We start from the raw sequence: 19811 nt of genomic DNA on the forward strand, positions 1-19811 counted from the left end.
TGGAAGATTTTAATAAAACCCCAGGAGTTGGGGTGAAGTTGAGAAGGGGCAACATTACAAGACCATAACAAGTCGATTTCAAATGGAGTAAAGGGAAGAGTAACCCCGAGTTGACCAAAGAAAAAATCATAAGCATAAAAGAAAGGGCGATTGTCAACAACTCGAGTTGAGAAACAGACTCTCTCATCAGAGGAAGGAGGAACAAGCTCATAATTCTTCTCTTCACCAGAGTTACTACAGACACTGTGAAACTGGCTAAGCTGAGAACAAAACTCAGAGTCAACCAGTGAGACACACATGAGAACCATGGAGTCCACCCAATCGGCCATACCCGTAGGGACCTGGGAAGGCGTCGCTACGACGTTATTTCGGGAAGACATGAGGTCAACTAAGATCCTACAAAAGAAAAGAAGAGCGGATTACTCAAAACCATCTCGGGCACGGGTCAAAACATCTCGACGGGCGGATAAACAAAAGGAAAACCTCAAGACTCAAGCCAAAAGTCCTGGGGCATCCTTTGGAGGCAATAACAAAGCAAGATTCCTAGGAAAAACCTACACCCCAGTATCTCTCAAAACAAGGAAAGAAGACCCAAAGCAGTAAGCATTTCGTCCATCAAGTTAAAAAAATGCAAAGTCATCAAAGTAACTATCTTTCTACAGTCTACCAGCGAAAGCACTGTCAAACGTCAACAATGCCAAACAGAAAATCACCAAAGGCACAACCTTTCTCAGAATTAGGCGAAAACCACCATCGAAAGCACAAAACAGGAAAGGCGATAGCATGCGAAAAACCCTAAAAAGCATTAAGCAAAGGCAATCATGCAGAAAATGAAGAAATCCCAAAGCATGCAACAAAGTCAAGCATGATAAAAACAGAAAGATCCAAACTTTCTCCAAAAAGAAGATCAAAAACTCCATCGCAAAGTCAAAAACAATGAGGAAAATATGAAATGGGACTAACCTGGAGACGAAAGAAGCTTCGAGAAAAAGTGGAAGCACAGGGATAGAGGCTGCCCAGAAAAATGCCGAATGATGCCGCAAACACAAGAAAGCAGAAGCGCAAGCGAAAGACAGAGAGCAGATGAGAGAAACGGAAAACGAGAGAGTAAAGGGAGAAGTTAGGAAGAAAAAATGAAGAAAAGAAACCGTTTTTGATCGCGAAATTCAAAAAGCCAAGAGAGAATGAAGGGCAAAATTAATATCAATTAAATGCAGATATTAAAACTGCTTGCATTCCCAAAAAAGCGCTAATACAAAAGCGCGCGCTTCTAGAGGGAAACGTTCTACATTCAAAAAAGACCCTACAAAGAAAGGAATCGACAAATGCTTGAGTTCGACTTTAAGAAGGATCGAAGTCCAGGACTCGACCTCAAAGAGAAGATCGAGCTCAAGCAGGGGCACTGTTCATACCCTAGGTCGAGCTGTCCGACCTGGGATGATTCGAGGTAAAGCGACCAACCTCTTCAGGACAGACTATCCGACCTCGTCTCAAAGAGCTCGGCCAAATCAACAAGAGAGCCCAGTAAAAGGCCCAAATAGAGGAACACGACCCAAATCCTAAGGCGGCCTAAGGCTATAGAGATAAGGGCGGTTCCAATAAAGATACGCTGACCTCAACTCTAAAGATAAAGATAAGATAAGATAACTAACTTATCTTACCCAACGAAGGTCACATCTCAACACTATAAATACACTGGAGCACCCAAGTATAACTCAGACTCTGATTCTACATAAAACCTGTTTAATACCCATGCTAACTTAAGCATCGGAGTCTCTTGTAGGTACCCCCCACCCTCCGGTGGCAAAGGATCAGAAGTGCAACTAGTCCAACAAGTCGGACACAACAGCTCCGGCCGCCACCAGCCAGCCGGACACGTCATCTCCGACCAGTACAGAAGATCTCGTCCGAGATCGACCTACAGTTTCAGGTAACCCTCGGAACAGGTGTCCTCCTGGGAAGTCCTCGTGTTGCACGTCTTTTTTTTTACGTCGTGCTTACCCTCGTTCTTTAAACGACACTATCTTGAATTGTTTAGCTAAAGCGAGCCTCAATGACCTGATTTTCGACAAGCTCGCACGGGCCCCGTAGGGTTTCGCAGCTCAACTTACCCTACGTCGCAAAACATGATTATGATAATTGTGTGCGTATACTTTAATAGGTGCGATCATACCACACTAATGCACCGGATCCCATCAGAACTCCGCAGTTAAGCGTGCTTGGGCGAGAGTAGTACTAGGACGGGTGACCTCCTGGGATGTCCTCGTGTTGCACCTCTTTTTTCTTTTTTTTTTTCTTTTTTTTACGTCGTGCTTACCCTCGTTCTTTAAACGACGCTATCTTGAATAGTTTAGCTAAAGCAAGCTTCAATGACCTGATTTTCTGCAAGCTCGCACGGGCCTCGCAGGGCTTCGCAGCTCGACTTACCCTACGTCGCGAGACATGCTTATGATAATTGTGTGCGAATACTTTAATAGGTGTGATCATACCAGCACTAATGCACCGGATCCCATTAGAACTCTGCAGTTAAGCGTGCTTGGGCGAAAGTAGTACTAGGATGGGTGACCTCCTGGGAAGTCCTCGTGATACACTGTTTTTTTTTTCTTTTTTTTTTTTTACGTCGTGCTTACCCTCGTTTTTTAAACGACGCTACCTTGAATATTTTAGCTAAAGCGAGCCTCAATGACCTGATTTTCGACAAGCTCGCACGGGCCCACAGGGCTTCGCAGCTTGACTTACCCTACGCTGCGAGACATGCTTATGATAATTGTGTGCGCATACTTTAATAGGTGCGATCATTCCAGCACTAATGCACCGGATCCCATCAGAACTCCGCAGTTAAGCGTGCTTGGGTGAGAGTAGTACTAGGATGGGTTATCTCCTAGAATGTCTGATGAGCGGATAATTTATACGCTTTTTGACATTGTTTTTAGTATGTTTTTAGTAGAATCTGGTTACTTTTAGGGATGTTTTTAATAGATTTTGTGTTAAATTTACATTTCTGGACTTTAATATGAGTTTGTGTGTTTTTCTGTGATTTCAGGTATTTTCTGGCTGAAATTGAGGGACTTGAGCAGAAATCAGATTCAGAGGTTGAAAAAGGACTGCTGATGCTGTTGGATTCTGACCTCCCTGCACTCAAAGTGGATTTTCTGGAGCTACAGAACTCGAAATGGCACACTTCCAATTTCGTTGGAAAGTAGACATCCAGGGATTTCCAGCAATATATAATAGTCCATACTTTCGCCAAGAATAGACGACGTAAACTGGCGTTCAACGCCAGCCTTCTGCCCAAATCTGGCGTCCAGCGCCAGAAAAGGATCCAAAACCAGAGTTGAACGCCCAAACTGGCACAAAAACTGGCGTTCAACTCCACAATTGGCCTCTGCACGTGCAACACTTAAGCTCAGCCCAAACACACACCAAGTGGGCCCCGGAAGTGGATTTATACATCAAATACTTACTCATGTAAACCCTAGTAGCTAGTTTATTATAAATAGGACCTCTTACTAGTGTATTAGGCATCTTTGGATCTTTTGATCACCTTATGATCCTTTGATCACATTTTGGGGGCTGGCCATCTCGGCCATGCCTGGACCTTTCACTTATGTATTTTCAACGGTAGAGTTTCTACACTCCATAGATTAAGGTGTGGAGCTCTGCTGTTCCTCAAAGATTAATGCAAGTACTACTGTTTTCTATTCAATTCATCTTATTTCGCTTCTAAGATATCCATTCGCACCCAAGAACGTGATGAAGGTGATGATTATGTGTGACGCTCATCACCATCTCCCCTATGAACGCGTGCCTGACAAACACTTCTGTTCTACATGAATTAAGCTAGAATGAATATCTCTTAGATCTCCTAACAGGAATCTTCGTGGCGTAAGCTAGAATGATGGCGGCATTCAAGAGAATCCGGAAGGTCTAAACCTTGTCTGTGGTATTCTGAATAGGATTCAATGATTGAATGACTGTGACGAGCTTCAAACTCGCGATTGTTGGGCGTTAGTGACAGACGCAAAAGGAGGGTGAATCCTATTCCAGCATGATCGAGAACCGACAGATGAATAGCCGTGCCGTGACAGGGTGCGTGAGCATATTATTCACTGAGAGGAGGGGATGTAGCCACTGACAACGGTGATGCCCTTGCATACAGCCAGCCATGGAAAGGAGTAAGACTGATTGGATGAAGATAGCAGGAAAGTAGAGGTTCAGAGGAACAAAAAGCATCTCCATTCGCTTATCTGAAATTCCTACCAATGATTTACATAAGTATCTCTATCCCTATTTTATTATATAATATTCAAAAACACCATTATCACTTTATATCTGCCTGACTGAGATTTACAAGGTGACCATAGCTTGCTTCATACCAACAATCTCCGTGGGATTCGACCCTTACTCACGTAAGGTATTACTTGGACGACCAAGTGCACTTGCTGGTTAGTTGTATCGAAGTTGTGACAATTATGAATTAAGATCAGAGCACCAAGCTTTGGAGCCATTACCAGGATTTGTTCGAGCCTGGAGATCACAATTTCGTGCACCAAGTTTTTGGCGCCGTTGCCGGGGATTGTTCGAGTTTGGACAACTAACGGTTCATCTTGTTGCTCAGATTAGGTAATTTTCTTTTTGTTTTCTTTTCAAAAAAAATTTTTCAAAAACCTTTCAAAAATTCCTCACTTGTTTTCGAAAAAAAAAAAAAGTTTTCAAAAAAAAAAAATGTTTTCAAAAATAAATTATTCTATGGCTTCAAAATTTTTAAGAATGAATTCTAGTGTTTCATGAAATATGTTGATTCTTATCTGGCTGTAAAGCCATACCCAAACTACTTTGGGATTGGTATTCAACTAATCACTCCAGCCCATGTAATTATATGCTAAAGCTTGGCTGGCTGTTAAGCCATGCCAGACCCTTTGATTGGAGCTTTAAGACTAACATGGCAAGATTCCTGGAATTCATATTAAAAATTTTGGAATCCTTATTTTTCCTTTTTCTAAATAATTTTTCGAAAAATATAAAATAAAAATCCAAAAAAAAAATTATTAGAAAATCATAAAAATCAAAAATATTTTTGTGTTTCTTGTTTGAGTCTTGAGTCATATCATAAGTTTGGTGTCACTTGCATATGCATCTTGCATTTTTCGAAAATATCATGCATTCATAGTGTTCTTCATGATCTTCAAGTTGTTCTTGGTAAGTCTTCTTGTTTGATCTTGATGATTTCATGTTTTGTGTCTTTTCTTGTTTTTCATAAGCATTCTTGAATCCTTAGTGCGTAAGCATTAAAGAATTCTAAGTTTGGTGTCTTGCATGTTTTCTTTGCATTAAAAAAATTTTTCAAAATTGTGTCTATGATGTTCATCTTGACATTCAAAGTGTTCTTGGTGTTCATCTTGACATTCATGGCATTCTTGCATACATTCATGTTTTGATCTAAAAATTTCATGCATTGCATAATTTTCATGTTTTCATAAAAATTCAAAAAATCAAAAAAAAATATCTTCCCCTTTTTCTCTCATCAAATTCGAAAATTGAGTTGACTTTTTCAAAAATTTTTAAAAATCAAAGTTGTTTCTTATGAGTCAAATCAAATTTTCAATTTGAAAATCTTATCTTTTTCAAAATCTTTTTCAAAAATCAAATCTTTTTCAAATTTCTTAGTTATTTTCGAAAATTCCAAAAATCTTTTTCAAAAATCTTTTTCTTATTTTTATATAAAATTTTCGAAAATAACTAATCAATTAATGTTTTGATTCAAAAATTTCAAGTTTGTTACTTACTTGTTAAGAAAGATTCAAACTTTAAGTTCTAGAATCATATCTTGTGATTTCTTGTGAATCAAGTCATTAATTGTGATTTTAAAAATCAAATCTTTTTCAAAAACTAATTTCAATCATATCTTTTCAAAAATATCTTCTTATCTTTTTCAAAAATATCTTTTCAAAATATCTTTTCCAACTTCCTAACTTCTTATCTTTTCAAAAATCGTTTCAACTAACTAACTAAGTTTTTGTTTGTTTCTTAACTTTTTCAAAACTACCTAACTAACTCTCTCTATCTCTAATTTTCGAAAATATCTCCCCTCTTTTTCAAAAATTTCTTTTTTATTAACTAATTATTTTTATTTTTAAATTTTAAAAATTTTTCGAAAATTTCTAACATTTTTTTTTAAAACCATTTTTCAAAAATCACTAACTCTTTTTCAAAATAATTTTCGAAAATTATCCCTCCCCCATCCTATTCTATTTGTTCATTCATATCCTAACATCTCATCTCACCTCTCTTCCATCCTCACAGATGTGTTTCTTCCTTTACATCACATTCTTTGTCTCCCCCTCTTTTCTTCCACTCACAAAGGGATCCCTATACTGTGGTATAAAGGATCTCTATTATTATTATTATTATTTTTCTGTGCCTTCTTCTTTGTCATATGAGCAGGAGCAAGGACAAGAACATTCTTGTGGAAGCAGATCCAGAACCTGAAAGGACTCTGAAGAGAAAATTAAGAGAAGCTAAAATACAACAATCCAGAGATAACCTTTCAGAAATTTTCAAACAGGCAGAGGAGATGGCAGCCGAAAATAATGATAATGTAAGAAAGATGCTTGGTGACTTTACTGCACCTAATTCCAATTTACATGGAAGAAGCATCTCCATTCCTGCCATTGGAGCAAACAACTTTGAGCTGAAACCTCAATTAGTTTCTCTGATGCAGCAGAACTGCAAGTTTCATGGACTTTCATCTGAAGATCCTTTTCAGTTCTTAACTGAATTCTTGCAGACATGTGATACTGTTAAGACTAATGGAGTAGATCCTGAAGTCTACAGGCTCATGCTTTTCCCTTTTGCTGTAAGAGACAGAGCTAGATTATGGTTGGATTCTCAACCTAAAGACAGCCTGAACTCTTGGGATAAGCTGGTCACGGCTTTCTTAGCCAAGTACTTTCCTCCTCAAAAGCTGAGCAAGCTTAGAGCTGATGTTCAAACCTTCAGACAGAAAGAAGGTGAATCTCTCTATGAAGCTTGGGAAAGATACAAACAGTTGACCAAAAAGTGTCCTTCTGACATGCTTTCAGAATGGACCATCCTGGATATATTCTATGATGGTTTATCTGAGCTATCAAAGATGTCACTGGACACTTCTGCAGGTGGATCCATTCACCTAAAGAAAATGCCTGCAGAAGCTCAAGAACTCATTGACATGGTTGCTAATAACCAGTTCATGTACACTTCTGAAAGAAATCCTGTGAATAATGGGACGCCTATGAAGAAGGGAGTTCTTGAAGTTGATACTCTGAATGCCATATTGGCTCAGAATAAAATATTGACTCAGCAAGTCAATATGATCTCTCAGAGTCTGCATGGAATGCAAGCTGCATCCAACAGTACTCAAGAGGCATCTTCTGAAGAAGAAGCCTATGATCCTGAGAACCCTGCAATAGCAGAGGTAAATTACTTAGGTGAACCTTATGGAAACACCTATAACTCAACATGGAGAAATCATCCAAATTTCTCATGGAAGGATCAAAAGCCCCAACAAGGCTTTAATAATGGTGGAAGAAACAGGTTTAGCAATAGCAAGCCTTTTCCATCATCAACTCAGCAACAGACAGAGAACTCTGAACAAAATGCTTCTAATTTAGCAAATCTAGTCTCTGATCTATCTAAGGCCACTGTAAGTTTCATGAATGAAACAAGGTCTTCCATTAGAGATCTGGAAGCACAAGTGGGCCAGCTGAGTAAAAGGATCACTGAAATCCCTCCTAGTACTCTCCCAAGCAATACAGAAGAGAACCCAAAAGGAGAGTGCAAGGCCATTGACATAAGCGCCATGGCCGAACCTGTGAGGAGAGGAGAGGACGTGAATCCCAAGGAGGAGGACCTCCTGGGACGTCCAGTGATCAATAAGGAGCTTCCCTCTGAGGAACCAAAGGACTCTGAGGCTCATCTAGAGACCATAGAGATTCCATTGAACCTCCTTATGCCCTTCATGAGCTCTGATGAGTATTCCTCTTCTGAAGAGAATGAGGATGTCACTGAAGAGCAAACTGCCAAGTTTCTTGGTGCAATCATGAAGCTGAATGCCAAATTGTTTGGCATTGATGCTTGGGAAGTTGAACCTCCCTTGTTCATCAATGAACTAAGTGATCTGGATCAACTGACATTGCCTCAGAAGAGACAGGATCCTGGAAAGTTCATAATACCCTGTACCATAGGCACCATGATCCTTAAGGCTCTGTGTGACCTTGGTTCAGGAATAAACCTCATGCCCCTCTCTGTAATAGAGAAACTGGGAATCTATGGGGTGCAAGCTGCTAAAATCTCATTAGAGATGGCAGACAGCTCTAGAAAACAGGCTTATGGACAAGTAGAGGACGTGTTAGTAAATGTTGAAGGCCTTTACATCTCTGCTGATTTCATAGTCCTGGATACTGGAAAGGAAGAGGATGAATCCATCATCCTAGGAAGACCTTTCCTGGCCACAGCAAGAGCTGTGATTGATGTTGACAGAGGTGAAATATTCCTTCAATGGAATGAGAACTTCCTTGTGTTTAAAACTCAAGGATCTCCCTCTGCAACCATGGAGAGGAAGCAGAAAAAGCTTCTCTCCAAGCAGAGTCAACCAGAGCCCCCACAGTTAAACTCTAAGTTTGGTGTTGGGAGGCCACAACCAAACTCTAAGTTTGGTGTTGAACTCCCATATCCAAACTCTAAGTTTGGTGTTGAAGAGTCTCAACAAAGCTCTGCACATCTGTGAGGCTCCATGAGAGCCCACTGTCAAGCTATTGACATTAAAGAAGCGCTTGTTGGGAGGCAACCCAATGTTTATCTAATTCTTATTTTTATTGTTTTTCATGTTTTCTTAGGTTCATGATCATGTGGAGTCACAAAATAAACAAAAAAATCAAAAACGGAATCAAAAACAGCAGAAGAAAAATCACACCCTGGAGGAGCATCTGTCTGGCGTTCAAACGCCAGAACAGAGCATAGTTCTGGCGCTGAACGCCCAGAATGGGAGCATCCTGGCGCTGAACGCCCAGAACAAGCATGGTTCTGGCGTTCAACGCCAGAAATGGCAGCAAAGGGGCGTTGAACGCCCAAAATGGGCACCAACCTGGCGCTGAACGCCCAGAGTTGTGTGCAAGGGCATTTTGCATGCCTAAATTGGTGCAGGGATGTAAATGCCTTGACACCCCAAGATCTGTGGACCCCACAGGATCCCCGCCTACCTTCACTCACTCTCTTCTCTCTTCTCAATCATCCTCTATTCCCAATAAACACTCATCCCTTCTGTCTTCCATTTACCACTCACACCCATACACCCACTTACCTTCAAAAATTCAACATCTCTTCCCCACCCAATCCCACCCATATGGCCGAATACACACAGCCATCCATCTCCTCCATATCCTCTTCTTCTTCTATTCTTTCTTCTTTTGCTCGAGGGCGAGCAACATTCTAAGTTTGGTGTGGTAAAAGCATAGCTTTTTTGTTTTTTCCATAACCATTGATGGCACCTAAGGCCAGAGAAACCTCTAGAAAGAGGAAAGGGAAGACAAAAGCTTCCGTCAAGGGTCTATAGCTCAGTGGTAGAACATTTGACTGCAAATCAAGAGATCCCTGAGATACCTCAGGGGATACATTTTCTTCCACACAATTATTGGAAGCAACTAAGGGTGGAACATCAAGAGCACTCCATCATCCTTCATGAAATCAGAGAAGATCTAAAAGCAATGAAGGAGGAGCAACAAAGACAAGGAAGAGACATAGAAGAGCTCGAGGACATCATTAGTTCCTCAAGAAGGAAACGCCACCATTACTAAGGTGGATTCATTCCTTGTTCTTATTTCTTCTGTTTTTCGTTTTCTATGTTATGTGCTTATCTGTGTTTGTGTCTTCATTACATGATCATTAGTAGTTAGTAACTATGTCTTAAAGTTATAAATGTCCTATGAATCCATCACCTCTCTTAAAATAAAAACTGTTTTAATTTAAAAGAACAAGAAGTACATGAGTCTCGAATTTTTCCTTGAACTTAGTTTAATTATATTGATGTGGTGATAATGCTTCTTGTTTTCTGAATGTATGCTTGAATAGTGCATATGTCTTTTGAAGTTGTTGTTTAAGAATGTTAAATATGTTGGCTCTTGAAAGAATGATGACTAGGAGACATGTTATTTGATAATCTGAAAAATCATAAAAATGATTCTTGAAGCAAGAAAAAGCAGCAAAGAACAAAGCTTGCAGAAAAAAAAAATAGGCGAAAAAAAAATATAGATTGAAAAGAAAAAGCAAGCAGAAAAAGCCAAAGCTCTTAAAACCAAGAGGCAAGAGCAAAAAGCCAATAACCCTTAAAACCAAAAGGCAAGGGAAATAAAAAGGATCCCAAGGCTTTGAGCATCAGTGGATAGGAGGGCCTAAAGGAATAAAATCCTGGTCTAAGCGGCTAAACCAAGCTGTCCCTAACCATGTGCTTGTGGCGTGTAGGTGTCAAGTGAAAACTTGAGACTGAGCGGTTAAAGTCAAGGTCCAAAGCAAAAAAAAGAGTGTGCTTAAGAACCCTGGACACCTCTAATTGGGGACTTTAGCAAAGCTGAGTCACAATCTGAAAGGGTTCACCCAATTATGTGTCTGTGGCATTTATGTATCCGGTGGTAATACTGAAAAACAAAGTGCTTAGGGCCACGGCCAAGACTCATAAAATAGCTGTGTTCAAGAATCATCATACTGAACTAGGAGAATCAATAACACTATCTGAACTCTGAGTTCCTATAGATGCCAATCATTCTAAACTTCAAATGGATAAAGTGAGATGCCAAAACTATTCAAGAGGCAAAAAGCTATAAGTCCCGCTCATATGATTGAAACTCTGTTTCATTGATAGTTTGGAATTTATAGTATATTCTATTCTTTTTATCCTATTTTGATTTTCAGTTGCTTGGGGACAAGCAACAATTTAAGTTTGGTGTTGTGATGAGCGGATAATTTATACGCTTTTTGACATTGTTTTTAGTATGTTTTTAGTAGAATCTGGTTACTTTTAGGGATGTTTTTAATAGATTTTGTGTTAAATTCACATTTCTGAACTTTACTATGAGTTTGTTTTTCTGTGATTTCAGATATTTTCTGGCTAAAATTGAGGGACTTGAGCAGAAATCAGATTCAGAGGTTGAAAAAGGACTGCTGATGCTGTTGGATTCTGACCTCCCTGCACTCAAAGTGGATTTTCGGGAGCTACAGAAATCGAAATGGCGTGCTTTCAATTGTGTTGGAAAGTAGACATCCAGGGATTTCCAGCAATATATAATAGTCCATACTTTCGCCAAGAATAGACGACGTAAACTGGCGTTCAACGCCAGCCTTCTGCCCAAATCTGGCGTCCAGCGCCAGAAAAGGATCCAAAACCAGAGTTGAACACCCAAACTGGCACAAAAACTGGCGTTCAACTCCACAATTGGCCTCTGCACGTGAAACACTTAAGCTCAGCCCAAACACACACCAAGTGGGCCCCGGAAGTGGATTTATACATCAAATACTTACTCATGTAAACCCTAGTAGCTAGTTTATTATAAATAGGACCTCTTACTAGTGTATTAGGCATCTTTGGATCTTTTGATCACCTTAGGATCCTTTGATCACATTTTGGGTGCTGGCCATCTCGGCCATGCCTGGACCTTTCACTTATGTATTTTCAACGGTAGAGTTTCTACACTCAATAGATTAAGGTGTGGAGCTCTGCTGTTCCTCAAAGATTAATGCAAGTACTACTGTTTTCTATTCAATTCATCTTATTTCGCTTCTAAGATATCCATTCGCACCCAAGAACGTGATGAAGGTGATGATTATGTGTGACGCTCATCACCATCTCCCCTATGAACGCGTGCCTGACAAACACTTCTGTTCTACATGAATTAAGCTAGAATGAATATCTCTTAGATCTCCTAACAGGAATCTTCGTGGCGTAAGCTAGAATGATGGCGGCATTCAAGAGAATCCAGAAGGTCTAAACCTTGTCTGTGGTATTCTGAGTAGGATTCAATGATTGAATGACTGTGACGAGCTTCAAACTCGCGATTGTTGGGCGTTAGTGACAGACGCAAAAGGAGGGTGAATCCTATTCCAGCATGATCGAGAACCGATAGATGAATAGCCGTGCCGTGACAGGGTGCGTGAGCATATTATTCACTGAGAGGAGGGGATGTAGCCACGGACAACGGTGATGCCCTTGCATACAGCCAGCCATGGAAAGGAGTAAGACTGATTGGATGAAGATAGCAGGAAAGCAGAGGTTTAGAGGAACAAAAAGCATCTCCATTCGCTTATCTGAAATTCTTACCAATGATTTACATAAGTATCTCTATCCCTATTTTATTATATAATATTCGAAAACACCATTATCACTTTATATCTGCCTGACTGAGATTTACAAGGTGACCATAGCTTGCTTCATACCAACAATCTCCGTGGGATTCGACCCTTACTCACGTAAGGTATTACTTGGACGACCCAGTGCACTTGCTGGTTAGTTGTATCGAGGTTGTGACAATTATGAATTAAGATTAGAGCACCAAGCTTTGGAGCCATTACCAGGATTTGTTCGAGCCTGGAGATCACAATTTCGTGCACCAATGACCTCATGTTGCACCTCTTTTTTTTTTAAGTTGTGCTTACCCTCGTTCTTTAAACGACGCTATCTTGAATAGTTTAGCTAAAGCGAGCCTCAACAACCTGATTTTCGACAAGTTCGCACGGGCTCCGCAGGGCTTCGCAGCTTGACTTACCCTACGTCGCGAGACATGCTTATGATAATTATGTGCGCATACTTTAATAGGTGCGATCATACCAGCACTGTTGCACCGGATCCCAACAGAACTCTGCAGTTAAGCGTGCTTGGGTGAGAGTTGTACTAGGATGGGTGACCTCCTGGGAAGTCCTCGGGTTGCACCTCTTTTTTTTACGTTGTTCTTACCCTCGTTCTTTAAACGACGCTATCTTGAATAGTTTAGCTAAAGCGAGCCTCAATGACCTTATTTTCGGCAAGCTCGCACGGGCCCCGCAGGGCTTCGCAGCAAGACTTACCCTACATCGCGGGACATGCATATGATAATTGTGTGCGCATACTTTAATAGGTGCAATCATACCAGCACTAATGCACCGGATCCCATCAGAACTCCACAGTTAAGCGTGCTTGGGCGAGAGTAGTACTAGGATGGGTGTCCTCCTGGGAAGTCATCGTGTTGCACCTCTTTTTTTTTACGTTGTTCTTACCCTCGTTCTTTAAACGACGCTATCTTGAATTGTTTAGCTAAAGCGAGCCTCAATGACCTGATTTTTGACAAGTTTGCACGGGCCCCGCAGGGTTTCGCGGCTCAGCTTACCCTATGTCGCAAGACATGCTTATGATAATTGTGTGCGCATACTTTAATAGGTTTGATCATACCAGCACTCATGCACCGGATCCATTAGAACTCCGCAGTTAAACGTGCTTGAGCGAGAGTAGTACTAAGATGGGTGACCTCCTGGGAAGTCCTTTTGATGCAACGTTTTTTTTTATGTCGTGCTTACCCTCGTTCTTTAAACGACACTATCTTGAATAGTTTAGCTGAAGCGAGCCTCAATGACCTGATTTTCGACAAGCTCGCACGGTCCCCGCAGGGTTTCGCAGCTCGACTTACCCTACATCGCGAGACATGCTTATGATAATTGTGTGCGCATACTTTAATAGGTGCGATCATACCTGCACTGTTGCACCGGATCCCAACAGAACTCTGCAGTTTAGCGTGCTTGGGCGAGAGTTGTACTAGGATGGGTGACCTCCTGGGAAGTCCTCGGGTTGCACCTCTTTTTTTTTTTCGTTGTTCTTACCCTCGTTCTCTAAACGATCCTATCTTGAATAGTTTAGCTAAAGCGAGCCTCAATGACCTGATTTTCGGCAAGATCGCACGGGTCCCCGCAGGGCATCGCAGCTCGACTTACCCTAAGTCGTGAGACATGCTTATGATAATTGTGTGCGCATACTTTAATAGGTGTGATCATACCAGCACTCATGCACCGGATCCCATTAGAACTCCGCAGTTAAGCGTGCTTGAGCGAGAGTAGTACTAAGATGGGTGACCTCCTGTGAAGTCCGTGTGATGCAACATTTTTTTTACGTCGTACTTACCCTCGTTCTTTAAACGACACTATCTTGAATAGTTTAGCTAAAGCGAGCCTCAATGACCTGATTTTCGACAAGCTCGTACGGGCCCCGCAGGGCTTCGCAGCTCGACTTACCCTACGTCGCTAGACATGCTTTTGATAATTGTGTGCGCATACTTTAATAGGTGTGATCATACCAGCACTCATGCACCGGATTCCATTAGAACACCGTAGTTAAGCGTGCTTGGGCGAGAGTTGTACGAGGATGGGTGACCTCCTAGGAAGTCCTCGGGTTGCACCTCTTTTTTTTCACGTTGTTCTTACCCTCGTTCTTTAAACGACGCTATCTTGAATAGTTTAGCTAAAGCGAGCCTCAATGACCTGATTTTTGGTAAGTTCGCAAGGGCCCCGCAGGGCTTCACAGCCCGACTTACCCTACGTCGCGAGACATGCTTTTGATAATTTTGTGCGCATACTTTAATAGGTGTGATCATACCAGCACTAATGCACCGGATCCCATTAGAACTCCGTAGTTAAGCGTGCTTGGGCAAGAGTAGTACTAGGATGGGTGACCTCCTGGGAAGTCCTCGTGATGCACTATTTTTTTCTTTTTTTTTTTTATACGTCGTGCTTACCCTCGTTCTTTAAACGACGCTACTTTGAATATTTTAGCTAAAGCGAGCCTCAATGACCTGATTTTCGACAAGCTCGCACGGGCCCCGCAGGGCTTCGCAGCTCGACTTACCCTACGCCGCGAGGCATGCTTATGATAATTTTGTGCGCATACTTTAATAGGTGCGATTATACCAGCACTAATGCACCAGATCCCAGTACAACTCCGCAGTTAAGCGTGCTTGGGTGAGAGTAGTACTAGGATGGGTTACCTCCTAAGAAGTCTTCGTGTTGCACCTCTTTTTTTTTACGTCGTGTTTACCCTCGATCTTTAAACGACGCTATCTTGAATTGTTTAGCTAAAGCGAGCCTTAATGATCTGATTTTTGGCAAGCTCGCACGGGCCCCGCCGGGTTTCGCAGCTTGACTTACCCTACGTCGAGAGACATGCTTATGATAATTGTGTGCGCATACTTTAATAGGTGCGATCATACCCGCACTGTTGCACCGGATCCCAACAGAACTCTGCAGTTAAGCGTGCTTGGGTGAGAGTTGTACTAGGATGGGTGACCTCCTGGGAAGTCTTCGGGTTGCACCTCTTTTTTTTTACGTTGTTCTTACCCTCGTTTTTTAAACGACGCTATCTTGAATTGTTTAGCTAAAGCGAGCCTCAATGACCTTATTTTCGGCAAGCTCGCACGGGCCCCGCAGGGCTTCGCAGCAAGACTTACCCTACATCGCGGGACATGCTTATGATAATTGTGTGCGCATACTTTAATAGGTGCGATCATACCAGCACTAATGCACCGGATCCCATCAGAACTCCGCAGTTAAGCGTGCTTGGGCGAGAGTAGTACTAGGATGGGTGTCCTCCTAGGAAGTCATCGTGTTGCACCTCTTTTTTTTTTACGTTGTGCTTACCCTCATTCTTTAAACGATGCTATCTTGAATTGTTTAGCTAAAGCGATCCTCAATGACCTGATTTTCGACAAGTTTGCACGGGCCCCGCAGGGTTTCGCGGCTCAGCTTACCCTATGTCACAAGACATGCTTATGATAATTGTGTGCGCATACTTTAATAGGTTTGATCATACCAGCACTCATGCACCGGATCCATTAGAACTCCGCAGTTAAGTGTGCTTGAGCGAGAGTAGTACTAAGATGGGTGACCTCCTAGGAAGTCCTTTTGATGCAACGTTTTTTTTTACGTCATGCTTACCCTCGTTCTTTAAACGACACTATCTTGAATAGTTTAGCTGAAGCGAGCCTCAATGACCTGATTTTCGACAAGCTCGCACGGTCCCCGCAGGGTTTCGCAGCTCGACTTACCCTACGTCGCGAGACATGCTTATGATAATTGTGTGCGCATACTTTAATAGGTGCGATCATACCTGCACTGTTGCACTGGATCCCAACAGAACTCTGCAGTTTAGCGTGCTTGGGCAAGAGTTGTACTAGGATGGGTGACCTCCTGGGAAGTCCTCGGGTTGCACCTCTTTTTTTTTTTCGTTGTTCTTACCCTCGTTCTCTAAACGATCCTATCTTGAATAGTTTAGCTAAAGCGAGTCTCAATGACCTGATTTTCGGCAAGATCGCACGGGCCCCGCAGGGCTTCGCAGCTCGACTTACCCTAAGTCGCGAGACCTGCTTATGATAATCGTGTGCGCATACTTTAATAGGTGTGATCATACCAGCACTCATGCACCGGATCCCATTAGAACTCCGCTGTTAAGCGTGCTTGAGCGAGAGTAGTACTAAGATGGGTGACCTCCTGTGAAGTCCGTGTGATGCAACATTTTTTTTACGTCGTACTTACCCTCGTTCTTTAAACGACGCTATCTTGAATAGTTTAGCTAAGGCGAGCCTCAATGACCTGATTTTCGACAAGCTCGTACGGGCCCCGCAGGGCTTCGCAGCTCGACTTACCCTACGTCGCTAGACATGCTTTTGATAATTGTGTGCGCATACTTTAATAGGTGTGATCATACCAGCACTCATGCACCGGATTCCATTAGAACACCGTAGTTAAGCGTGCTTGGGCGAGAGTTGTACGAGGATGGGTGACCTCCTGGGAAGTCCTCGGGTTGCACCTCTTTTTTTTTACGTTGTTCTTACCCTCGTTCTTTAAATGACGCTATCTTGAATAGTTTAGCTAAAGCGAGCCTCAATGACCTGATTTTTTGTAAGCTCGCACGGGCCCCGCAGGGCTTCACAGCTCGACTTACCCTACGTCGCGAGACATGCTTTTGATAATTGTGTGCGCATACTTTAATAGGTGTGATCATACCAGCACTCATGCACCGGATCCCATTAGAACTCCGTAGTTATGCGTGCTTGGGCGAGAGTAGTACTAGGATGGGTGACCTCCTGGGAAGTCCTCGTGATGCACTATTTTTTTCTTTTTTTTTTTATACGTCGTGCTTACCCTCGTTCTTTAAACGACGCTACTTTGAATATTTTAGCTAAAGCGAGCCTCAATGACCTGATTTTCGACAAGCTCGCACGGGCCCCGCAGGGCTTCGCAGCTCGACTTACCCTACGCCGCGAGGCATGCTTATGATAATTTTGTGCACATACTTTAATAGGTGCGATCATACCAGCACTAATGCACCGGATCCCAGTACAACTCCGCAGTTAAGCGTGCTTGGGTGAGAGTAGTACTAGGATGGGTTACCTCCTAGGAAGTCCTCGTGTTGCACCTCTTTTTTTTTTACGTCGTGCTTACCCTCGTTCTTTAAACGACGCTATCTTGAATTGTTTAGCTAAAGCGAGCCTTAATGATCTGAATTTCGGCAAGCTCGCACGGGCCCCGCCGGGTTTCGCAGCTTGACTTACCCTATGTCGAGAGACATGCTTATGATAATTGTGTGCGCATACTTTAATAGGTGCGATCATACCAGCACTCATGCACCGGATCCCATTAGAACTCCGCTGTTAAGCGTGCTTGAGCGAGAGTAGTACTAAGATGGGTGACCTCCTGTGAAGTCCGTGTGATGCAACATTTTTTTTACGTCGTACTTACCCTCGTTCTTTAAACGACGCTATCTTGAATAGTTTAGCTAAGGCGAGCCTCAATGACCTGATTTTCGACAAGCTCGTACGGGCCCCGCAGGGCTTCGCAGCTCGACTTACCCTATGTCGCTAGACATGCTTTTGATAATTGTGTGCGCATACTTTAATAGGTGTGATCATACCAGCACTCATGCACCGGATCCCATTAGAACTCCGTAGTTATGCGTGCTTGGGCGAGAGTAGTACTAGGATGGGTGACCTCCTGGGAAGTCCTCGTGATGCACTATTTTTTTCTTTTTTTTTTTTATACGTCGTGCTTACCCTCGTTCTTTAAACGACGCTACTTTGAATATTTTAGCTAAAGCGAGCCTCAATGACCTGATTTTCGACAAGCTCGCACGGGCCCCGCAGGGCTTCGCAGCTCGACTTACCCTACGCCGCGAGGCATGCTTATGATAATTTTGTGCGCATACTTTAATAGGTGCGATCATACCAGCACTAATGCACCGGATCCCAGTACAACTCCGCAGTTAAGCGTGCTTGGGTGAGAGTAGTACTAGGATGGGTTACCTCCTAGGAAGTCCTCGTGTTGCACCTCTTTTTTTTTTACGTCGTGCTTACCCTCGTTCTTTAAACGACTCTATCTTGAATTGTTTAGCTAAAGCGAGCCTTAATGATCTGAATTTCGGCAAGCTCGCACGGGCCCCGCCGGGTTTCGCAGCTTGACTTACCCTATTTCGAGAGACATGCTTATGATAATTGTGTGCGCATACTTTAATAGGTGCGATCATACCAGCACTGTTGCACCGGATCCCAACAGAACTTTGCAGTTAAGCGTGCTTGGGCGAGAGTTGTACTAGGATGGGTGACCTCCTGGGAAGTCCTCGGGTTGCACCTCTTTTTTTTTACGTTGTTCTTACCTTCGTTCTTTAAACGACCCTATCTTGAATAGTGTAGCTAAAACGAGCCTCAATGACCTGATTTTCGGCAAGCTCGCACGGGCCCCGCAGGGCTTCGCAGCTCGACTTACCCTACGTCGAGAGACATGCTTATGATAATTGTGTGCGCATACTTTTATAGGTGTGATCATACCATCACTCATGCACCGGATCCCATTAGAACTCCGCAGTTAAGCGTGCTTGACCGAGAGTAGTACTAAGATGGGTGACCTCCTGGGAAGTCCTTGTGATGCAACATTTTTTTTATGTCGTGCTTACCCTCGTTCTTTAAATGACGCTATCTTGAATAGTTTAGCTAAAGCGAGCCTCAATGACCTGATTTTCGACAAGCTCGTATGGGCCCCGCAGGGCTTCGCAGCTCAACTTTCCCTACGTCGCGGGACATGCTTATGATAATTGTGTGCGCATACTTTAATAGGTGCGACCATACCAGCACTAATGCACCGGATCCCATCAGAACTCCGCAGTTAAGCGTGCTTGGGCGAGAGTAGTACTAGGATGGCCGTCCTCCTGGGAAGTCCTCGTGTTGTACCTCTTTTTTTTTACGTCGTGCTTACCCTCATTCTTTAAACGACGCTATCTTGAATTGTTTAGCTAAAACGAGCCTCAATGACCTGATTTTCGACAAGTTCGCACGATCCCCGCAGGGTTTCGCATCTCAACTTACCCTATGTCGCAAGACATGATTATGATAATTGTGTGCGCATACCTTAATAGGTGCGATCATACCAGCACTAATGCACTGGATCCCATCAGAACACCGCAGTTAAGCGTGCTTTGGCGAGAGTAGTATTGGGATGGGTGATCTCCTGGGAAGTCCTCGAGTTGCACCTCTTTTTTCTTTTTTTTTTCTTTTTTTTTTAAGTCGTGCTTACCCTCGTTCTTTAAACGACGCTATCTTGAATTGTTTAGCTAAAGTGTGCCTTAACACTACAAAAAAAAGGTCTATGGTCACGGTGAAAAACCGTGACCATAGCTAGTAAAAAGGGTGACCGTAGGTCTATGGTCACGGTTTTTGACCTATGGTCACGGTTTTTCCGCCGTGGCCTATTCTCTCGTGGCCATAGACCTATGGTCACGGTTT

At 42.6% G+C, this 19811-nt stretch overlaps 4 non-coding genes and 20 pseudogenes across 4 annotated transcripts; 23 read left to right on the forward strand and 1 right to left on the reverse strand.

Annotated features, from left to right (window-relative positions):
• The first annotated feature begins 2159 nt into the window (after nucleotides 1-2159).
• Nucleotides 2160-2277, forward strand: LOC148556329 (5S ribosomal RNA; annotated as a pseudogene).
• A 198-nt stretch (nucleotides 2278-2475) lies between these two features.
• Nucleotides 2476-2594, forward strand: LOC148556330 (5S ribosomal RNA; annotated as a pseudogene).
• A 4376-nt stretch (nucleotides 2595-6970) lies between these two features.
• Nucleotides 6971-7078, reverse strand: LOC148556331 (small nucleolar RNA R71). The gene has a single exon (XR_015888186.1). It is a non-coding gene; the product is annotated as a small nucleolar RNA R71 (small nucleolar RNA).
• Nucleotides 7079-12836: 5758 nt separating this feature from the next.
• Nucleotides 12837-12955, forward strand: LOC148556332 (5S ribosomal RNA; annotated as a pseudogene).
• A 179-nt stretch (nucleotides 12956-13134) lies between these two features.
• Nucleotides 13135-13253, forward strand: LOC148556333 (5S ribosomal RNA). Its single transcript, XR_015891335.1, has one exon. It is a non-coding gene; the product is annotated as a 5S ribosomal RNA (ribosomal RNA).
• A 477-nt stretch (nucleotides 13254-13730) lies between these two features.
• On the forward strand, nucleotides 13731-13849 carry LOC148556334 (5S ribosomal RNA; annotated as a pseudogene).
• Nucleotides 13850-14031: 182 nt separating this feature from the next.
• Nucleotides 14032-14150, forward strand: LOC148556335 (5S ribosomal RNA; annotated as a pseudogene).
• A 178-nt stretch (nucleotides 14151-14328) lies between these two features.
• On the forward strand, nucleotides 14329-14447 carry LOC148556336 (5S ribosomal RNA; annotated as a pseudogene).
• A 180-nt stretch (nucleotides 14448-14627) lies between these two features.
• LOC148556337 (5S ribosomal RNA) lies at nucleotides 14628-14746 on the forward strand (annotated as a pseudogene).
• A 192-nt stretch (nucleotides 14747-14938) lies between these two features.
• LOC148556338 (5S ribosomal RNA) lies at nucleotides 14939-15057 on the forward strand (annotated as a pseudogene).
• A 180-nt stretch (nucleotides 15058-15237) lies between these two features.
• On the forward strand, nucleotides 15238-15356 carry LOC148556339 (5S ribosomal RNA; annotated as a pseudogene).
• Nucleotides 15357-15536: 180 nt separating this feature from the next.
• Nucleotides 15537-15655, forward strand: LOC148556340 (5S ribosomal RNA). Its single transcript, XR_015890971.1, has one exon. It is a non-coding gene; the product is annotated as a 5S ribosomal RNA (ribosomal RNA).
• A 478-nt stretch (nucleotides 15656-16133) lies between these two features.
• LOC148556341 (5S ribosomal RNA) lies at nucleotides 16134-16252 on the forward strand (annotated as a pseudogene).
• Nucleotides 16253-16433: 181 nt separating this feature from the next.
• LOC148556342 (5S ribosomal RNA) lies at nucleotides 16434-16552 on the forward strand (annotated as a pseudogene).
• Nucleotides 16553-16730: 178 nt separating this feature from the next.
• On the forward strand, nucleotides 16731-16849 carry LOC148556343 (5S ribosomal RNA; annotated as a pseudogene).
• A 180-nt stretch (nucleotides 16850-17029) lies between these two features.
• LOC148556344 (5S ribosomal RNA) lies at nucleotides 17030-17148 on the forward strand (annotated as a pseudogene).
• Nucleotides 17149-17339: 191 nt separating this feature from the next.
• On the forward strand, nucleotides 17340-17458 carry LOC148556345 (5S ribosomal RNA; annotated as a pseudogene).
• Nucleotides 17459-17639: 181 nt separating this feature from the next.
• Nucleotides 17640-17758, forward strand: LOC148556346 (5S ribosomal RNA; annotated as a pseudogene).
• A 178-nt stretch (nucleotides 17759-17936) lies between these two features.
• Nucleotides 17937-18055, forward strand: LOC148556347 (5S ribosomal RNA; annotated as a pseudogene).
• A 192-nt stretch (nucleotides 18056-18247) lies between these two features.
• Nucleotides 18248-18366, forward strand: LOC148556348 (5S ribosomal RNA; annotated as a pseudogene).
• A 181-nt stretch (nucleotides 18367-18547) lies between these two features.
• Nucleotides 18548-18666, forward strand: LOC148556349 (5S ribosomal RNA; annotated as a pseudogene).
• A 180-nt stretch (nucleotides 18667-18846) lies between these two features.
• Nucleotides 18847-18965, forward strand: LOC148556350 (5S ribosomal RNA; annotated as a pseudogene).
• A 178-nt stretch (nucleotides 18966-19143) lies between these two features.
• On the forward strand, nucleotides 19144-19262 carry LOC148556351 (5S ribosomal RNA). Its single transcript, XR_015891023.1, has one exon. It is a non-coding gene; the product is annotated as a 5S ribosomal RNA (ribosomal RNA).
• A 180-nt stretch (nucleotides 19263-19442) lies between these two features.
• On the forward strand, nucleotides 19443-19561 carry LOC148556352 (5S ribosomal RNA; annotated as a pseudogene).
• Nucleotides 19562-19811: the final 250 nt, after the last annotated feature.

The sequence above is a fragment of the Arachis ipaensis genome, chromosome B6 (assembly GCF_059453495.1).
Source record: "Arachis ipaensis isolate K30076 ecotype BB chromosome B6, ASM5945349v1, whole genome shotgun sequence".
Classification (NCBI taxonomy): domain Eukaryota; kingdom Viridiplantae; phylum Streptophyta; class Magnoliopsida; order Fabales; family Fabaceae; genus Arachis; species Arachis ipaensis.